Below are 23,397 nucleotides of genomic sequence, written 5' to 3' on the forward strand. Positions count from 1 at the left end.
AATGTAATAATTTTTAAACGACTTGCATGTCGTATTTCTTTTTCATATTGTAATTGTAGTAGTATAGAAAATAGAATAGTTATTTTGTAAAATAATGCAACCAAGATTGAAATCACGAAGATGATGTTCACAAGGCGGCCCGTCCGAGCATTTAATGGAGATGGCGGTTTTAGTGGGAGCCGATTCTCACACATGATTTTGTCCCTAGTTGACCCCGTTTTTTCGTGTGTTGGCTCACCGAAAAACGCATAAAATTTGAGGCATACTACCGATAATTGCGTGTCATGATTATTATTGTGTTCTTATTTGTCGATGCCATGCTAGCTAGAAAATTAGTATAGAAACAAAAGACAATAATCACTTAAAATGGTTTGGTTAAAATTAGTTTAACAAACACAACACGCAATACATAATTAGCAAATGTTTTAAAATGGAATAAACTACTTTGCTAAAAGAAAACAAATCCCCATTTTAAATGTGAACTTTACGCTAACCATGAGTAGTACACACATCCGAACCTTCTACCTGTTAGAGTTCGCGATACCCGAGAGTCTTGGGTCGGACTTTAATTGGGTGTTGGGAAGGGTGAGGTGAATTTCGCGATACCCGAGAGTCTTGGGCCGAATTTCACGTGTATCTATCACGGACGGTTTACAATCTGAAATCGTGGCTCGCGGCAAACCCGCCACGTGGAAGGATTAGCGTAGAAGGAATTAAACATGCCAAGTGAAATAATTGATTATCACTAAATTCCGCGGAACCTAAGAATTTCATAATGGATGAAATTGGTAATATAGTTACCTACCTAAATAGCTTATGACTGGCGATCCGTGGTAAACCTGTCGTTACCATAAGTTAAATATGGATCTTAGCCTTGTTAATTATAATTGTTTAAATATTGAACACACATGGGTAATTATCTTAACAAGGATTAAACATATCAAACTAACTAATACAACTTACTTTAAAATATAATAGATGTCTGCAACAAACACAAATCCTACTCCGTCATCAATCACTAATTTCTGTCTTAAAGGGCTCCTCGAAAAGGACAAGCTTACGAGCTTGAACTACATGGACTGGCTTCGCAACCTAAGAATTGCTCTTAGGATGGAAGGAAAGATCAGGGCAATTGAGGAACCCTTACCGGCAGAACCCGGATCGAGAGCTACTCAAGCGGCTAGGGACGAGTTTGAAAAACGTCGTTTCGAGTCTAATGAGGTAGCATGCTTAATGTTGGCGACCATGTCTTCGGAGCTCCAAAAGGGCATGGAGAGCTTAGGGTCGTATGACATGCTTAACCAACTCAAGGACATGTTCCAACAACAAGCAAAGCAAGAAAGGTTTGACACCGTGAAAGCTCTCGTATCTTGTAAAATGGCAACGGGAAGTAGCGTTAGTGTCCATGTACTACAAATGAAAGGGTACATAGACCGACTGGAGCGCCTTGATTTTTCCATAAGTCAGGAGCTTGCAACGGATTTATCCTGAACTCGCCGACTAGTGCATATGAAGGATTCATTATGAATTATAATATGAACAATATGGAGAAAACAATCATGGAGCTCCATGTCATGTTGAAAACCGTTGAGGCTAACGTGGCCAAAGCTAAACCCGCAACTACTGTCCTAGCCATTCGTGAAGGTGGGATCAAGAAGAAGAAAAACAAAACAAAGGGCAAGAACAAGGGCAAGGGTAAGTTTAGCACGTCCAACTTCAAACCTAAACCTAAGGGCATTGCTAACTCTTCTACTTCAAAGATCCCGCAAATCAAGTCTCCTGAAGAAGCAATATGCTTCTATTGTGGGGAGAAAGGACATTGGAGGCGCAATTGTACCAAGTACTTGAAGGAACTTAATGAACTACGAGCTAAGGGAGTCGCCGTACCTTCAGGTTTGTTCATGATTGAACTAAACAATACTACTATTTCTAATTCCCGGGTATTGGACACTGGATGTGGTACTCACATTTGTACAAATGTGCAGGGACTCACAAGAAGTAGGAAGTTGAAGACCGGTGATATCGGCTCATTTATACATATTATTATTCACGATATCGTTTCTAAATGTGTTATTTTTGAGAAGCTTTGAAGACTTTTGTTCTCATTTAAGCTAAAATGATGATTTGAGTTCAAGACATATTTTCTGGAGCGTTACGTTTGGTTTTAACGAAAATTTCAGCTCAAAAGTGCATTTTGGTAAAGAGTCCAACCGTTCAACAAAAGTTAAAGTCGAGCTGCTATTTTATGCAAATTTCATGGTCTCGAGATGTAATGACCCGGAATTTTCCGACCAAATTATACTTATGAGATTAATATTTACATAAATTAAACCACACCAACATGATAAGCAATCCAAATTGTTGAGACTTGTGTTTTTGAAAAGAGTTTTACACAACGTTTGACCGTCCAATATGACCGATGATATCACGAACTATATAAAATACGATAATTATACGTTTGTGTATATATATGTATTTATATATATTTAACATGATTTAAGGATGGTTTAACATCTCATTGTGTACTAATGACAATGAGTTATAAGTATATTTTGAAACTACTCACTTAAGTTTTCAAAACGATAACTATACGTAACATTCTTTGATATATATACTTATAATCTATAATGCTTATACATGTATCGTATATATAATGTATTTAATCACTTTTTAAGGACTTAAATACATAAAACAATATAAGTATATTCACAAAAGATAGCTATATTTGAATTCTCATTCCGTTCCTCAAGATTTCTATACGTATATCTAGGGTATATGTACCCGTATCATACCCAGCTTCTATATGTATTTACTATTGGTATATACACATCAAATCAACATCCTAATCAACATTATTACTGCCCTAGATATGAGGTAACTAGGATTTGTCAAGTAGTATGAATTATTAGTAAGAAAACAAAATTAGGAATCCTTTTCTTTCTTTATAAACTAAAAACGTTTTTATAAATGAACACCATTTCTTCACTCCATTTTCTCATATCTACACCCTCATTTATCTCTCAAAATACTCCTAACTTCATACTTGATCATCTCCAAGCATTTTCCCCATCATTTAGCTTCAATTACAAGCCTTAAACACCATAAGAAAACTCTTTCAAGAACATATCAAAATAACCACCCATTTGAAGAAGTTTACTTCCAACCTTTTGATCTAACTCCACCACTCTTTGATTCCAAGATTATTTCTTATCTTTTGCAGTAACTTTGTCCAAGTAACTTGAGGTAGTAACCTTATTCATAATCTTATTCAATTCATATTCATATAGCTATCTTATTTTGTGGTATAAAATTTTAACAACAAGAACATAGTTTGAATGATTTCAAACTTGTTCGCAAACTAAATAGATCCTTCTAACTTGACTTTTAAAACACTTCAAGACCTGTAATATATCATAATGATATGCTAACCTAACAAGATATAACTTGGTTTTACAAAGAACATCTTAAAAACTGAATCTACGTCGTCAGAGTGCAACCGGGGGCTGTTTTGGGTTGGATAATTAAAAACTATCTTGAACTTTGAATTGGAAGTTCATGTTCTGAAAAAATGATATTTATTATGAATATGTTAACACATAAAAATTTCATGGTTTAACTCAAAGTGTAAGTATTTTTAGAAAAATGATCATTAAATGTTGTTTTTATGATGGAAAATGATCACTTTCATAAGTTTCACCAAAGTTTGACCTATAACCTATGATTTTGAATACAAACTAAGGTATTTTCAGTTCATATTCTTAAAATTTGACTCGATCCAAGGAAGTGGCAAGTTGAACCAACAAAAACGGAGTTGTAATGAAGAAACTACGACTAAAACAAGATTGGGTATCCGAAGCTAGTTTAGCTACGAAAATATTTGGAGAAAAAGTAAATTAATCATATCTTTTCTAATTAATATGATATTTTATATATAATTACTTATGATTTGATTTTATATATTTCAGGACCACCCGTAAACAACACGAGAAGATTAATCATAAGACCTCATGATTGTACGCAACACGTCATTTGTCAACACGGTACTTTATGTACGCAACACGTCATTTGACAACATGGCACCATGGGTCGAGATTAATTCTGATCAATACGAATACGATGGGGTCTTTATTTATTTTATTTAAGCAACTAATTGTGGACCACTAACATCGGACTGCTAACTACGGACTAAGAAAATATTAAAAGTATTAAAAGTATATATATATGTAACGATTACTTAAAAAGAAAATATGTTGATATATTATATATATGGTTAGGTTCGTGATATCTATCGGAGACCAAGTCGAATTAAATACCTTCAAGGCAAAAGTGAGTTTCATTTGCTCCCTTTTTAATTGCTTTTGCAATATATATTTTTGGGCTGAGAATACATGCGCTGCTTTTATACATGTTTACAAAATAGACACAAGTAGTTAAAATACATTCTACGTTGAGTTGTACCACTGGCATACTTCCCTGTAGCTTGGTAACTACTATTTACATGGGTATTGTAAACGCGAATCCTGTTGATAGATCTATCGGGCCTGACAACCCCAACCGGACTGGACGACCAGTATTCAACGGTTGCACAGTACTTCGTTTTGTAGGCTACACTTGGTACAGTGTAGTGAGATTTCATAATAAAGGGAATATGCGACGTTGATTAATAGTTAAGTATGGTTACCAAGTGTTCAACCACTTAGAATGCTTTACATACACTTGCGAGTGTATTATGTTTATGAATACGAAATCTTGTGGTCTATTAAAATATTGAATTGATTGTTATGATAAACCTATGAACTCACCAACCTTTTGGTTGACACTTTTAAGCATGTTTATTCTCAGGTACGAATTAAGTCTTCCGCTGTGCATTTGCTCATTTTAAGTACATTACTTGGAGTCGATCATCGCAATGGGACCAAATGTTGATGACTTCGTCCAGGTGGATAAGGACGGGTTGTTACAGGTGGTATCAGAGCGGTGGTCGTAGCGAACCAGGTCTTGCATTAGTGTGTCTAACTAGTAGTTGTTAGGATGCATTAATGAGTCTGGACTTCGACCGTGTCTACATGTCAAAAGTTTTGCTTATCATTTCTAGTCGGAAATCATCTGCTTATCATCCTTAGGAAATTACCTGCTTATCATTCATAAGCCTAGACACATTTTACTGATTTGATAGTGTATAGACGAATTCTTATCTTAGCATATCTGTTATTGCGAACTTTGACTGATATCTTTTCAAAGATTCTCCGTAATTTACGGGATTTTGGTATTATATATATATATATGTAAACTATGTATTGAAGAGTACCAAATCTAACTCCTATAATCTATTCCATACCAAAAATTCATTTTCCCCATTATACAAGATGGATTCCGCAACTAGTTTGAATTCTTCAGATTCCGACAGTTATGCCGATATGAATTTCCATTCGGGCTCCGAAAGCAGCGTCACCGGAATGGATCAACCAATTTCCCATCATCTATTCTGGATGAATTGGGAATGGGTTCATAATATACTAAATCACTGGAGTCAAGAAGAAGGTGATCCATTCCATCCACCAAATTGCCCTCTTGGCGATGAACCTGAAGCACTTACCGGTGAACCTATTCGAAACACCATTTTCTCTCTCATTTCTAGAGTATCTCGTCACGATTATATACTATCCCATATTACAAATCTTTTTCATTCGCTCGCTCCAACCGTCAATCATCCCGGTGTAGTAGCAGAAGTTAACGAACTTCGCGCTCGCGTGACGGCTTTGGAGAACATGGTGAGAAGGTTGTAAACACCGGCAGCAGCACCAGCAGCATAATCAGCAGCACCATCAATAACATCAACAATACCATCATCACCACTAACAAACAACATCCGCATCACACGTCTCGACATCATAATCTGTCCCACAAACATTAACATCATACGCACCATTGATACCAAGGAGTACCAACAATAATGAACGATGAAGTATTGATCCATAACTTCATTGATATTCTGCGAAGAATATGTGGTTTCAAAAAGTTTTAGAGATTTCTTATTCTAGCTCAAACCGAAAAGCAAATGAGATTAATATCATATTAACTCATTAAATTCACGATTTCATCTGAAGAAAATATATATGTATATATGTTTTCATAAAGATTGTAATTAAAAGTTCTTTTGTACAAAATATTAATGGTGAAAATTTTTTTTTAACGGGTAGGTAATACCCGAGGAATAATTAGATTTCATTTTAATAAGTTACATTGTACATTCGTCGAAGCTGATTCAACAGTCATTTACTATCCTACTTACAACCACCGATATACGTATCCGTTCACCGCAGAATAACCATTTTCATTCAATTTCATATTTGGATTTTGACTTCCCAGAATCCAACAAGTGGCATATGAAGAAAACATATGACAAAATAAAATCTGTTAGAAACAAACAAATTAACTATGAAAAATTTTGTTAAGAATTCACGCTAACTGTTCCAGCTAACTGTTCCTAGCTAATTGATTACATTTTATTTATCGCAGTTTATTTATCACAATTTAATTATCGCACTTTTATTTATCATCATTTAATTTCTGTAATTATTTTACACACTTTAAATATCGGGACACGTATACAATGTTTTGACATATCATATCGACGCATCTATATATATTATTTGGAATCACCATAGACACTCTATATGCAGTGATGATCGAGTTCTCTATACAGGGTTGAGGTTGATTCTACAATAATATATATAGTTTGAGTTGTGATTGAGTCTGAGACGTATACGGGTCACGACACGTATTAATTAATTCGTATATTATATATTAAACTATATATGAATTATTGGACTGTTACTGTGGACTATCGACTGTGGACTAATGACATTGGACAATTAAAATGAATTAAAATATTGATTATAACATATGAAACTAAACATTTCTTCAAGATTGCCACTTGATTTCATCTTAAACTTCATTGTATATCGACGATTACAATCAACGTTCAAATCTATCATGATTCTTAAAAACAACTCAATCGAGAGGATAAACCAACCGCACTTCATCTACGGAAGAAAAGATTGATATAATTATGCACCTGAAAACTCTCGGAACCTGAGTAAACATTTAACAAGTATCTGTGCTAGCTCCATTAGCATTATTATTACCGAAAATAACTTTTCAATCTCTTTTCAAATTAGCAAATTTTGTCACAGCTTCAGCAAGACAACTTCGACTATTCGAAACAACCTTATTATAACCTTGATATATATGCGTACTCTTTATTGTTACTGGGGAACCTTTTATATTCCACAATATTACCATCAGCGATTAATCATTCTAAAAAAACAATTCTCCTGAAACTACCTCGGTTTGATAACCGATGACCCAGATCAGTTAACTTTGAAAATGCTGATGAAGCAGCATGTTGTAGATGATCTTAATGGCCAAAAGTTTGATGATAAAGAAAGGAGTGTTAGGAACGCTCTATAGAAAATTTAGTACCGAAAAGCAGATTATGTGAAACTATGAAGAAAGCCGTGGACAAATCACAAAGAATAAGTTTGCCTTCAAAGAATCCAAATGATTCTGTGCCTGCTGAAATCGTTAGCAAACAACTTATTTCTCATTCTAAACCTTCACGGACAAATCTTCTTCATCATCCATTGATATTAGAAATTCTAAGATATTCCTGTATGTTCTATTATAAATATCCTCCATATTTCTGGCGATATTTTCACAACTATTCTTATCTGAGATCATTTATCTCTCTGTAATATCTGCAACATAAAATAAACTGTGTTAGTTTCTAAATTTTGAAACCTTCGAGTTTAAAATATGAATGTTTTGAAGCAGTGTTGGGAACTGAAGCATGGATTAGTATAATATAATGACACTTGATCAACGTCATTATATTACAGTAAGTCATGCTGAGTTTCTAAGGAAGCATGATGATTCACAGTACCGTTATCATGTGCCATTTACACGACTCTTACATTCTATCTAATCTCTAAACATATCAAGAGAATATTTTTCTGGATGACTCGGTCATCTCCAGGGTATTCTGGTAATTTAACAAATCAAAATCGTTCTATTACCATTTTCTTCTTAGAGCATTAGCTATGTTCATTCTGAATTTCATATCTACGAATTCCGGACCATTACTCGCTTGACTCAAAGTCGGGAAGAGAAAACGAAAGCATGAAGCTCCGAAAAATAATGAAGAATATAAACTCCGATAATAACCCCGAAATTACAAACCGTGTATATCGATGCAGATAGCAATATAGAGACACGGGAGAATTAGAAACACTATAAACACAAGAGTATAGTAGAAGTAAATAGATTCTTCTGGTGGTAGATGAAAAAGAAGAATGACAGATATAAAAGTTAGGAGTATATCAAGAATCAGGACTGGATGGAGCATATTGATAAATGCTAAAAAGTAAGAATCAAGGGAGAAAGAATAGAAGGTGTGAGTCGTGAAAAATAAGGAAATGAAGGGGTGAATTTATAGTGAAATATCCGACAGAGCAATCGAAACAGATTATTGCATATAATCAAAGAAGATCCTGATTTCCTTAATCACCAAAGAACCAAATCTTATTACATAAGATTCTCTTTAAATCCCTTAAATCCCGAAAATCAATCATAACTACGTCATCGGTTAAGACGAATATATTTTACTCATCTCACTCTTTTACGATGTCTCATTTATATTCTTCGCATAATCGAATCGTTTTATCTACATTACTCAATGATGATAAAACTCCATTATCACCTTATATTTGTCATGAAAACCTTCTTATTGTTATCCATAACAACCTCTATCAAATTTCGGGGACGAAATTTCTTTAACGGGTAGGTACTGTAATGACCCGGAATTTTCCGACCTAATTATACTTATGAGATTAATATTTACATAAATTAAACCACACCAACATGATAAGCAATCCAAATTGTTGAGACTTGTGTTTTTGAAAAGAGTTTTACACAACGTTTGACCGTCCAATATGACCGATGATATCACGAACTATATAATATACGATAATTATACGTTTGTGTATATATATGTATTTATATATATTTAACATGATTTAAGGATGGTTTAACATCTCATTGTGTACTAATGACAATGAGTTATAAGTATATTTTGAAACTACTCACTTAAGTTTTCAAAACGATAACTATACGTAACATTCTTTGATATATATACTTATAATCTATAATGCTTATACATGTATCGTATATATAATGTATTTAATCACTTTTTAAGGACTTAAATACATAAAACAATATAAGTATATTCACAAAAGATAGCTATATTTGAATTCTCATTCCGTTCCTCAAGATTTCTATACGTATATCTAGGGTATATGTACCCGTATCATACCCAGCTTCTATATGTATTTACTATTGGTATATAAACATCAAATCAACATCCTAATCAACATTATTACTGCCCTAGATATGAGGTAACTAGGATTTGTAAAGTAGTATGAATTATTAGTAAGAAAACAAAATTAGGAATCCTTTTCTTTCTTTATAAACTAAAAACGTTTTTATAAATGAACACCATTTCTTCACTCCATTTTCTCATATCTACACCCTCATTTATCTCTCAAAATACTCCTAAATTCATACTTGATCATCTCCAAGCATTTTCCCCATCATTTAGCTTCAATTACAAGCCTTAAACACCATAAGAAAACTCTTTCAAGAACATATCAAAATAACCACCCATTTGAAGAAGTTTACTTCCAACCTTTTGATCTAACTCCACCACTCTTTGATTCCAAGATTATTTCTTATCTTTTGCAGTAACTTTGTCCAAGTAACTTGAGGTAGTAACCTTATTCATAATCTTATTCAATTCATATTCATATAGCTATCTTATTTTGTGGTATAAAATTTTAACAACAAGAACATAGTTTGAATGATTTCAAACTTGTTCGCAAACTAAATAGATCCTTCTAACTTGACTTTTAAAACACTTCAAGACCTGTAATATATCATAATGATATGCTAACCTAACAAGATATAACTTGGTTTTACAAAGAACATCTTAAAAACTGAATCTACGTCGTCAGAGTGCAACCGGGGGCTGTTTTGGGTTGGATAATTAAAAACCATCTTGAACTTTGAATTGGAAGTTCATGTTCTGAAAAAATGATATTTATTATGAATATGTTAACACATAAAAATTTCATAGTTTAACTCAAAGTGTAAGTATTTTTAGAAAAATGATCATTAAATGTTGTTTTTATGATGGAAAATGATCACTTTCATAAGTTTCACCAAAGTTTGACCTATAACCTATGATTTCGAATACAAACTAAGGTATTTTCAGTTCATATTCTTAAAATTTGACTCGATCCAAGGAAGTGGCAAGTTGAACCAACAAAAACGGAGTTGTAATGAAGAAACTACGACTAAAACAAGATTGGGTATCCGAAGCTAGTTTAGCTACGAAAATATTTGGAGAAAAAGTAAATTAATCATATCTTTTCTAATTAATATGATATTTTATATATAATTACTTATGATTTGATTTTATATATTTCAGGACCACCCGTAAACAACACGAGAAGATTAATCATAAGACCTCATGATTGTACGCAACACGTCATTTGTCAACACGGTACTTTATGTACGCAACACGTCATTTGACAACATGGCACCATGGGTCGAGATTAATTCTGATCAATACGAATACGATGGGGTCTTTATTTATTTTATTTAAGCAACTAATTGTGGACCACTAACATCGGACTGCTAACTACGGACTAAGAAAATATTAAAAGCATTAAAAGTATATATATATGTAACGATTACTTAAAAAGAAAATATGTTGATATATTATATATATGGTTAGGTTCGTGATATCTATCGGAGACCAAATCGAATTAAATACCTTCAAGGCAAAAGTGAGTTTCATTTGCTACCTTTTTAATTGCTTTTGCAATATATATTTTTGGGCTGAGAATACATGCGCTGCTTTTATACATGTTTACAAAATAGACACAAGTGGTTAAAATACATTCTACGTTGAGTTGTACCACTGGCATACTTCCCTGTAGCTTGGTAACTACTATTTACATGGGTATTGTAAACGCGAATCATGTTGATAGATCTATCGGGCCTGACAACCCCAACCGGACTGGACGACCTGTATTCAACGGTTGCACAGTACTTCGTTTTGTAGGCTACACTTGGTACAGTGTAGTGAGATTTCATAATAAAGGGAATATGCGACGTTGATTAATAGTTAAGTATGGTTACCAAGTGCTCAACCACTTAGAATGCTTTACATACACTTGCGAGTGTATTATGTTTATGAATACGAAATCTTGTGGTCTATTAAAATATTGAATTGATTGTTATGATAAACCTATGAACTCACCAACCTTTTGGTTGACACTTTTAAGCATGTTTATTCTCAGGTACGAATTAAGTCTTCCGCTGTGCATTTGCTCATTTTAAGTACATTACTTGGAGTCGATCATCGCAATGGGACCAAATGTTGATGACTTCGTCCAGGTGGATAAGGACGGGTTGTTACACGAGAAGTGATTTTTCAGTAAAGTTAGGCTGGATTGTTTTGGGCTTGTTGCAAGTTTATTCTATGACCCATTTACGATAGAAGCATTAGACAAAAGTGTAGAATTGGTTTTATTATTAGTTTGCTTTTGTGGGTCAGGAAAAAAGAAATGTTGGTCCCAATTTTATCTTGGGTTTCTTTGTTCAACGAACAGTTACAAGACAAATTACTTGTCCATTATTCTTTGGGCTGGTGACTAACGAAAAAAGAACAAGGAAAAAAAGAGGCGGTGGACTTTTAAGGGATCACAACAATATTATATATACTCGATGTATTACGATAAAGGGGAAGTAGTTTTAGTATAGGTTATATTTTTTTTTTTTCTTGTTCTGCTCCTGGTGGCCACGAATTAAAGAAACAGAGATAAAAGATTGAAGTTGGGACACGTGTGATTTGGGAAACATATTCATCTCAATTGTTAGCCTACATCTTGCAATCTTCAATCCTCTCATTTAATTAATTTTGGTGACATTCTTTTATCCTAAGATTTTAGTTCATGTTTTGTTGATCGAATATAAATAATTACTAGTACTCTGAATTTATTTATTTTGTTACTACGAAACACGATTCTTGCATTACTTAATTGTTTTAGTATTAGTTCAATTTTAGTTATGAATTAATTTCTTTTGTATTCACTTAGATACTTAGATGATTTAACCTAGGTGATGGATTGCTAATTTTTTGTATATTAAATTAATTGCTCTTGATCCATGATTTCTTAATTACTCCCATTAATTGATCTCATTGATTACTTGTCGGTTGATTGATGTAACGAGAGTTACTAGATCAATTAATTTATCTAGGTTATTGAGAAATAAATAGATAAGTTGAATTGCATGTGGGCACCAGTGTAATTAGAATAGTAATTAATCCCATCAATTGAGTAGGTAATTGTGAAGCCTAAATAGGGACACCGATTTACCCTTCAACTGAATCACCATCTTGAGTAGTTATAATTGATTGATTGTGTTCTTCAGAAGCGTCTGGGAGACCAGCGTGAAAAACTGACACTTTCATGATATAATTAGTATCTAAGTGCGGGACACCAGCTTATCTTAATAATTGATTAATGAACTAGGTTAACGAGAGTTACACTTAGAGATTTGATTACAGTGTTCTTCATAAAAGCAATCCAGATCATAGGGAATTGAATCTAAGTAAATAAACCTTTATTTCATTGAATTCGTATTTGTTTACTTTGCTTTAATTAGTTTTAAATCAAAACCCCCATTTTACAACTAAAATCTCTAGAATGATTATTAGTCTTTTTAATCCTAAACTTTGCTCCCTGTGAACGAATTCGTAAGTATATTACAATAAGATTAGGTGTGTTTTACGCATATCAACCGGAGAGCTCAATCTAATCATGGGGAATAAGAATGTTGCCTATGTTGATATGATTGGAGAATATAAGCTCACTTTTGATTCTGGTCTATGTATTGTTTTGTCTAATGTTTGCTACAGTGCCGAAATGGCAAGAAACATTATATCATTTGATGCTTTATTTAATGATGGTTTTGATTTTAGTTTTGATAATGGATCAATACTTGTTTACAAGAATGGAATATTTTATTTCAAAGTTAGTCCTTGTAGAGGTATCTTGGAAACAACAATAAAGCTAAATGATAGTTCAATCTATAACGTTTAATACAATGGAAGGTTTAATAAACTTCAAAACATTTAATACGCTAGTTAATTGTTCAAACGGACATACACGACCCGACTAGTTTAGTTTCCAACAAAAACCGAGCATGGTGATTTGGGACTACGCTACCCAAATTCTAATCGAATACAAAAGCAAGATCTTCTAAGCAACCTAGCCAAGATCTCTAATCCCTAAGCTTACCCGAGCCTCCAAGCATGCAAACCTATAAAAAATATAAACAACGAGAGGGTAAGCTAACGCTTAGTGAGTGAGAATATACTACATACATATATAAGCTTAAAATGGACACACCACATAAATAAACAAATACCGCATACCGAAGCATCCAAGCATAAATGCAAGCTAATCTAAGCATACCGTACGATCACTAATGTAACGACCCGGATTTTTACGATCGTTTTATACTTATGAGATTAATATTTACATAAAATAAACCTTACCAACATGATAAGCAATCCAAACTGTTGAGACTTATGTTTTTGAAAAGAGTTTCACACAACGTTTGACCGTCCAATTTGACCGATGATATCACAAACTATATAACACACGATAATTATACGATTATGTATATGTACATATCTATACATATTTAACATGATTTAAGGATGGTTTAACATTTCATTGTGAACTAACAACAATGAGTTATAAGTATACTTTGAGACCACTAACTTAAGTTTTCAAAACGATAACTATATGTAACGTTCTTTGACATATATACTTACGATTATGTGGAGTGCACACTTGTTTGAACTTATCTTGATTATGACGGGGGTTCGGGGGCAGCGCCCCCGATAAGCGGGGTCCAAGGGGTGGCAACCCCTGGCGGGGTCCAAGGGACAGAGCCCCTGGCTGGGGTCGAGCTGCCAGGTCAGCTTGGAAATTTTTTTTTGGGCTAACATTGCTTTATTAAAAATGTCTTAAAATTTTATTTTGGTCTGGTTTGGCCCAAAAATAAAAGCCCAGTTTTGAGCCTCTTTTACAGTTATAAACCCGTCCATATTTGAATTCTCGTTCCGATTCCTCAAAATTTCTACAAGTATATCTAGGGTATATGTAACCGTATCATACCCAGCTTCTATACGTATTTACTATTGGTATATATACCAACAATAAACTTCAATGATCAGCCACTAGACATGATGTTACATGTGGGAACCAGCCATTTAACCTCATGTGTGACTTTTGTGCAAGAAAACAAACTAAATCTCCTATATATCCATCCCATAATCACGCTATTTTGCACACACACACATACAATTTCATTTCCAATTTTCTTTCAAGTTAATTCACTCCCTAATCTCTCTTCATTTACCTACTCAAGAACGTATCAATATAGTCATCCGATTTCAAGGAGATTACTTCCAATCTTTCAATCCCACTCCACCACTCTTTTGATTCCAAGATTTTTCTTACCTTTTCCAGTAGCTTTGTCCAAGTAACTTGAGGTAGTAACCTTATTCATAACCTTATTCGATTCATATTTATATAGCTATCTTATTTTGTGTTGTAAAATTTTAACAACAAGAACATAGTTTGAGTGATTTCAAACTTGTTCGCAAACTAAATAGATCCTTCTAATTTGATTTTTAAAAAAAACACTTCAAGACCTGTAATATATCATATTATGACAAAATCGGATTAATCATATCTTGGCTAATTAACATAATATTTAATATATATTTACTTATGATTTGATTTTATATATTTCAGGACCACCCGTAAACAACACGAGAAGATTAATCATAAGATCTCATGATTGTACGCAACACGTCATTTGACAACACGGTACTTTATGTACGCAACACGTCATTTGACAACATGGTACCATGGGTCAAGATTAATTCTGATCAATACGAATACGATGGGGTCTTTATTTATTTTATTTAAGCAACTAATTGTGGACCACTAACATCGGACTGCTAACTACGGACTAAGAAAATATTAAAAGTATTAAAAGTATATATATATATATATATATATATATATATATATATATATATATATATATATATATATATATATATATATATATATATATATATATATATATATATATATATATGTAACGATTACTTGAAAAGAAAATATGTTGATATATTATATATATGGTTAGGTTTGTGATATCAATCGGAGACCAAGTCGTGAAAAATACCTTCAAGGAAAAAGTGAGTATATAGTCCCACTTTTAAACTCTAAATATTTCGGGATGAGAATACATGCATTTTATGATTTACGTTATGGACACAAGTGATTAAAAATATATATTCTACGTTGAGTTGTACCACTGGCATACTTCCCTGTAACTTGGTAACTATTATTTACATGTGGTATTGTAAACTTGAATCCTGTTGATAGATCTATCGGGCCTGACAACCCCAACCGGACTGGACGACCAGTATTCAACGGTTGCACAGTACTTCATTTCGGTGACTACACTTGGTACGGTGTAGTAAGATTTCATAATAAAGGGAATATGCGACGTTGATTAAATGTTAAGTATGGTTATCAAGTGCTCAACAACTTAGAATATTTTTATTAAAACGTTTATATATGAAATCTTGTGGTCTATATTTATAACGCTGCCGGCATTAAACCTATATCTCACCAACTTTATGTTGACGTTTTAAGCATGTTTATTCTCAGGTGATAGCTAAAAGCTTCCGCTGCAACATATTGAATTTAAGCAAGATCTTGAGTATGCATATTTGTGTCAAAAATAAAACTGCATATCGGAGGATTTGTAATGTAAAATATGTTGAAGGTCGTATTGTTATTATCACATGTAAAGTTTGTAAGTCTAAGATTATCGCTAAACGATAATCATTATTAAGTTGTTTAAACCTTGTATTTGTAATAAAAGCTATGGTTTGTATTGTAAAAACGAATGCAATTTTTGAAAAATGTCGCATATAGAGGTCAATACCTCGCGATGAAATCATATGTTATTGTATTCGTCCTTATGGTTAAGGTCGGGTTATGACATGTGGTATCAGAGCGTTGGTCTTAGAGAACCAGAAAATTTGCATTAGTGTGTCTTATCGAGTTTGTTAGGATGCATTAGTGAGTCTGGACTTTGACCGTGTTTGATTTCGAAAACTATTGCTTATCCTTGTTGGTTAAAAATTAATATGTAAATATTATGTGGTATTAACGTGCTAGTTGTTATGTGATAGATGTCTGGCTTAGAACTTATTATCACATTCAGCGACTCCGAACCAGAATCTTCAGATGGTGTTCCAGTCATTAACCTATCCGATGATGAAAACGACACCTTTGGGGAAGACTCACAAGTTCTGGATGAATCAATTGAAGAGGAACCAGAAAGTGATCCTGAGGAGGAAGAAATACAGGAAATTACGAAAGACAAGTTCGAACGAGGAAAGAAACGAAAGGCTACTGAAATGGAAAATCCAAATCCCGAGTCTAGAGAGAATGTTTTCGCACCAACTCCACCAGATACTTCCACACCTATTCCAGCTATTCCTATTAGTTCTATCTCGACATCCAGTTCTTCGGTTCCTCAACTAAAATGCAGGGAGACAACCAGGATAACCTTTAAGCGATTTCTTTGAACACAAACGCTTTGGGTTAAATGATGCGCTGTTATTTTAAACCATGGGATCATATAATATTTTGTATAATATTACTAGTATGGTTTGCTTAATGTTTGATGTAAGATAAGCATATGTAAAATAGTGAAGTGTGAAATGAAATAATTTTCCATGGTTAAGTATTATTTGGTTGGTAGTAATTGATTTTCGTACTAAGCTATTAAGTATGAACTTTAACGGGTAGGTACTACCCTAGATATAATTATAAAATGCTAATAAGAAGAAAAGGCTTTTATAATAATAACTGGTTCATATTATTAATAAGCTACGATGTACTGTAAATACATACTACATCTATAATATTCCATGTGAATAATTATTTTTTTTCATTCTTGTTGAAGATTATGGCGCGATTGAACCGAATGACGGAACAAGAAATCCAGGAACTCATCAATCAGCGAGTGAACGACAGAATGTTATGGGTCGAGGCTGCAAGAGGTGCTGCAGTTAACCCAAATCCTCGTGTGGGGTGCACTTACAAAACTTTTCAAGGTTGCAAGCCCTCATCATTCAGTGGAACAGAAGGACCGGTTGGTTTAACCCGGTGGATCGAAAAGATTGAGTATGTGTTTAAAATCAGTGGTTGTATTGAGAAGGACATGACCAAGTATACATCGTGCACCCTACAAGATAGTGCACTCACGTGGTGGAAAAACTATGTGAAGGCCGTAGGAGGAGATGTAGCTTATGATACTCATTGGGAAGAATTCAAAACAATGCTAATCAACGAATATTGTCCAAGGAACGAGGTTAGGAAGTTGGAAGCTGAATTACGAAGCCTGAAAGTTGTTGGTACTGAACTCACCAACTACAATCAGCGATTCATGGAATTAGCTTTGCTATGTCCCGAATTTGCACCAACCGAAGAACGAAAAATTGAACTGTACAAAGACGGGTTGCCTAAAAAGGTCAAGGCAAATGTTACAGCATCCAAACCCAAGACTATTCATGAAGCTATCACCATGGCGAACGAGTTGATGGACCAGATTATTCTGGATAAGAACACTGATGTCAAGACATTGGGAAACAAAAGAAAGTGAGAAGGTAATCATCAACAATCCAACAAGAAACAAGAAACCACGCAAGGTGCGGGTAGCGGTTCGAACTCAGGTTACAAGGGACGAAATCCTTTATGTAACAGATGCCACAAACATCACTCTGGTTATTGTAATGTGGTGTGCAACAATTGTAATCGAAAAGGTCATCTTGCTAAAGATTGTAGGTGTAGTGACCCGAACTTTTCCATGTTTATATATATTAATTGAGATTGATATTTACATGATTAAATGTTTCCAACATGTTAAGCAATCAAACTTGTTAAGACTTGATTAATTGAAATATGTTTCATATAGACAATTGACCACCCAAGTTGACTGGTGATTCACGAACGTTAAAACTTGTAAAAACTATACGATGACATATATATGGTTATATATATAGTTAACATGTTTTTATTATAAGTATGTATCTCATTAGGTATTTTAACAATGAGTTATATACATAAAAATGAGACTATTAATTTAAGAAACTCGAAAACGATATATATAACGATTATCGTTATAACAACGTCTTACTAGGTACATATGAATCATATTAAGATATTGATACACTTGGTTAATTATGTTAAATGATAAGTAAATATATTATTAAGTGTATTAACAATGAAATACATATGTAAAAATAAGACTACTAACTTAATGATTTCGAAACGAGACATATATGTAACGATTATCGTTGTAACGACATTTAACTGTATATACATCATACTGAGATATATTATATATCATAATATCATGATAATATAACAATTTAACATCTCATTTGTTATAATAAACAATGGGTTAACAACATTCAACAAGATCGTTAACCTAAAGGTTTCAAAACAACATTTACATGTAACGACTAACGATGACTTAACGACTCAGTTAAAATGTATATACATGTAGTGTTTTAATATGTATTCATACTCTTTTGAAAGACTTCAAGACACTTATCAAAATAATTCTACTTAAACAAAAATGCTTACAATTACATCCTCGTTCAGTTTCATCAACAATTCTACTCGTATGCACCCGTATTCGTACTCGTACAATACACAGCTTTTAGATGTATGTACTATTGGTATATACACTCCAATGATCAGCTCTTAGCAGCCTATGTGAGTCACCTAACACATGTGGGAACCATCATTTGGCAACTAGCATGAAATATCTCATAAAATTACAAAAATATGAGTAATCATTCATGACTTATTTACATGAAAACAAAATTACATATCCTTTATATCTAATCCATACACCAACGACCAAAAACACCTACAAACACTTTCATTCTTCAATTTTCTTCATCTAATTGATCTCTCTCAAGTTCTATCTTCAAGTTCTAAGTGTTCTTCATATATTTTACAAGTTCTAGTTACATAAAATCAAGAATACTTTCAAGTTTGCTAGCTCACTTCCAATCTTGTAAGGTGATCATCCAACCTCAAGAAATCTTTGTTTCTTACAGTAGGTTATCATTCTAATACAAGGTAATAATCATATTCAAACTTTGGTTCAATTTCTATAACTATAACAATCTTATTTCAAGTGATGATCTTACTTGAACTTGTTTTCGTGTCATGATTCTGCTTCAAGAACTTTGAGCCATCCAAGGATCCGTTGAAGCTAGATCCATTTTTCTCTTTTCCAGTAGGTTTATCCAAGGAACTTAAGGTAGTAATGATGTTCATAACATCATTCGATTCATACATATAAAGCTATCTTATTCAAAGGTTTAAACTTGTAATCACTAGAACATAGTTTAGTTAATTCTAAACTTGTTCGCAAACAAAAGTTAATCCTTCTAACTTGAATTTTAAAATCAACTAAACACATGTTCTATATCTATATGATATGCTAACTTAATGATTTAAAACCTGGAAACACGAAAAACACCGTAAAACCGGATTTACGCCGTCGTAGTAACACCGCGGGCTGTTTTGGGTTAGTTAATTAAAAACTATGATAAACTTTGATTTAAAAGTTATTATTCTGAGAAAATGATTTTTATTATGAACATGAAACTATATCCAAAAATTATGGTTAAACTCAAAGTGGAAGTATGTTTTCTAAAATGGTCATCTAGACGTCGTTCTTTCGACTGAAATGACTACCTTTACAAAAACGACTTGTAACTTATTTTTCCGACTATAAACCTATACTTTTTATGTTTAGATTCATAAAATAGAGTTCAATATGAAACCATAGCAATTTGATTCACTCAAAACGGATTTAAAATGAAGAAGTTATGGGTAAAACAAGATTGGATAATTTTTCTCATTTTAGCTACGTGAAAATTGGTAACAAATCTATTCCAACCATAACTTAATCAACTTGTATTGTATATTATGTAATCTTGAGATACCATAGACACGTATACAATGTTTCGACCTATCATGTCAACACATCTATATATATTTCGGAACAACCATAGACACTCTATTTGTGAATGTTGGAGTTAGCTATACAGGGTTGAGGTTGATTCCAAAATATATATAGTTTGAGTTGTGATCAATACTGAGATACGTATACACTGGGTCGTGGATTGATTCAAGATAATATTTATCGATTTATTTCTGTACATCTAACTGTGGACAACTAGTTGTAGGTTACTAACGAGGACAGCTGACTTAATAAACTTAAAACATCAAAATATATTAAAAGTGTTGTAAATATATTTTGAACATACTTTGATATATATGTATATATTGTTATAGGTTCGTGAATCAACCAGTGGCCAAGTCTTACTTCCCGACGAAGTAAAAATCTGTGAAAGTGAGTTATAGTCCCACTTTTAAAATCTAATATTTTTGGGATGAGAATACATGCAGGTTTTATAAATGATTTACAAAATAGACACAAGTACGTGAAACTACATTCTATGGTTGAATTATCGAAATCGAATATGCTCCTTTTTATTAAGTCTGGTAATCTAAGAATTAGGGAACAGACACCCTAATTGACGCGAATCCTAAAGATAGATCTATTGGGCTTAACAAACCCCATCCAAAGTACCGGATGCTTTAGTACTTCAAAATTTATATCATATCCGAAGGGTGTCCCGGAATGATGGGGATATTCTTATATATGCATCTTGTTAATGTCGGTTACCAGGTGTTCACCATATGAATGATTTTTATCTCTATGTATGGGATGTGTATTGAAATATGAAATCTTGTGGTCTATTATTATGATTTGATATATATAGGTTAAACCTATAACTCACCAACATTTTTGTTGACGTTTTAAGCATGTTTATTCTCAGGTGATTATTAAGAGCTTCCGCTGTCGCATACTTAAATAAGGACGAGATTTGGAGTCCATGCTTGTATGATATTGTGTAAAAACTGCATTCAAGAAACTCATTTTGTTGTAACATATTTGTATTGTAAACCATTATGTAATGGTCGTGTGTAAACAGGATATTTTAGATTATCATTATTTGATAATCTACGTAAAGCTTTTTAAACCTTTATTGATGAAATAAAGGTTATTGTTTGTTTTAAAATGAATGCAGTCTTTGAAAAACGTCTCATATAGAGGTCAAAACCTCGCAACGAAATCAATTAATATGGAACGTTTTTAATCAATAAGAATGGGACATTTCAGTAGGGTTCCCGCTACAAATACAAACGGTACCAAGACTCCTGCCACCAATGCAAATAGAACTGCCTTGGCCACTGTTACTTGTTATGGGTGTGGGAAACAGGGTCATTATAAGAGTCAGTGCCCGAATCCAGAGAAGAATAATGGATCTGCACGTGGAAGAGCATTTGTTATTAATGCTAGAGAGGCGTATGAAGACCCGGAGCTTGTTACGGGTACGTTTACCATTAATAACTTATCCGCATCTATTATATTTGATACTGGTGCCGATAGAAGTTACGTGTGTAGAGACTTTCACGCTAAATTAAATTGTTCATTATTACCTCTAGATGCTAAGTACATGATTGAGTTAGCTAATGGTAAACTAATTAAAGCCGATAAAATTTGCCGTGATTGTAAAATAAATTTAGCCGGAGAAACATTTAAGATTGATTTGATACCCGTAGAATTAGGAAGTTTTGATGTAATAGTCGGCATGGACTGGATGTCCAAAATAGGAGCTGAAGTTGTGTGCGCCAAGAAGGCAATTCGCATTCCTCGTAAGGATAGAACGCCGTTAATGATTTATGGAGAGAAGGGTAACTCAAAGCTAAAACTCATTAGTTGTTTGAAAGCTCAAAGGTGCTTGAAGAAAGGGTGCTATGCTATCCTAGCACATGTTAATAAAGTCGAAACGAAGGAAAAAGTGAAGAGCATCAACGACGTGCCTGTGGCAAGAGATTTTCCTGAAGTATTTCCGGAAGAGTTGTCGGGATTACCTCCATTTAGATCTGTAGAATTTCAAATAGATCTAGTACCAGGAGCTGCACCAGTGGCTCGTGCTCCATATAGACTTGCACCATCTGAGATGAAAGAGTTACAAAGCCAGTTACAAGAATTACTGGACCGTGATTTCATTCGACCGAGCACTTCACCGTGGGGAGCTCCGATTTTATTCGTCAAGAAGAAAGATGGATCTTTCCGAATGTGTATAGATTATCGTGAATTAAATAAGTTAACTATCAAGAATCGGTATCCACTACCGAGAATTGATGACTTATTTGATCAATTGCAAGGATCATGTGTGTACTCGAAAATCGACTTAAGATCGGGCTATCATCAATTACGTGTTAAAGAAGAAGATATTCCGAAAACTGCTTTTCGGACACGCTACGGTCATTATGAATTTTTGGTCATGCCGTTTGGGTTGACTAATGCGCCAGCTGTATTCATGGACCTCATGAATCGAGTTTGTAGTCCGTATTTAGATAAGTTTGTTATCATTTTCATTGACGATATTCTTATCTATTCCAAGAGTGAGCAAGAGCATGAGCAGCATTTAAGGTTGGTATTAGAATTGTTAAGAAAAGAACAGTTATACGCCAAATTTTCTAAGTGTGCATTTTGGTTGAAAGAAGTACAATTTCTTGGCCACGTTGTTAGTAGCAAAGGAATTCAGGTTGATCCAGCTAAAATTGAGGCCATTAAAAAATGGGGGACTCCTAAGACACCAACGCAGATACGCCAATTTTTGGGTTTAGCTGGTTATTATAGAAGGTTTATTCAAGATTTTTCTCGAATAGCTAAACCATTAACAGCGTTAACGCAAAAAGGGAAGAAGTACGAATGGACTTCTGAGCAAGAGAGTGCATTTCAATTACTGAAGAAGAAGTTGACTACAACACCTATTTTATCATTACCTGAAGGGAACGATGATTTCGAGATATATTGTGACGCTTCGCGACAAGGTTTTGGTTGCGTCCTTATGCAACGGAAGAAAGTTATAGCATACGCATCCCGACAATTGAAGATTCACGAGCGGAATTATACGACGCATGATTTAGAATTGGGAGCAGTAGTGTTTGCATTGAAGATATGGAGACACTATTTATATGGGGTTAAATGCACTGTGTT

This window comes from Rutidosis leptorrhynchoides, chromosome 5 (genome assembly GCF_046630445.1).
Source record: "Rutidosis leptorrhynchoides isolate AG116_Rl617_1_P2 chromosome 5, CSIRO_AGI_Rlap_v1, whole genome shotgun sequence".
Lineage (NCBI taxonomy): Eukaryota > Viridiplantae > Streptophyta > Magnoliopsida > Asterales > Asteraceae > Rutidosis > Rutidosis leptorrhynchoides.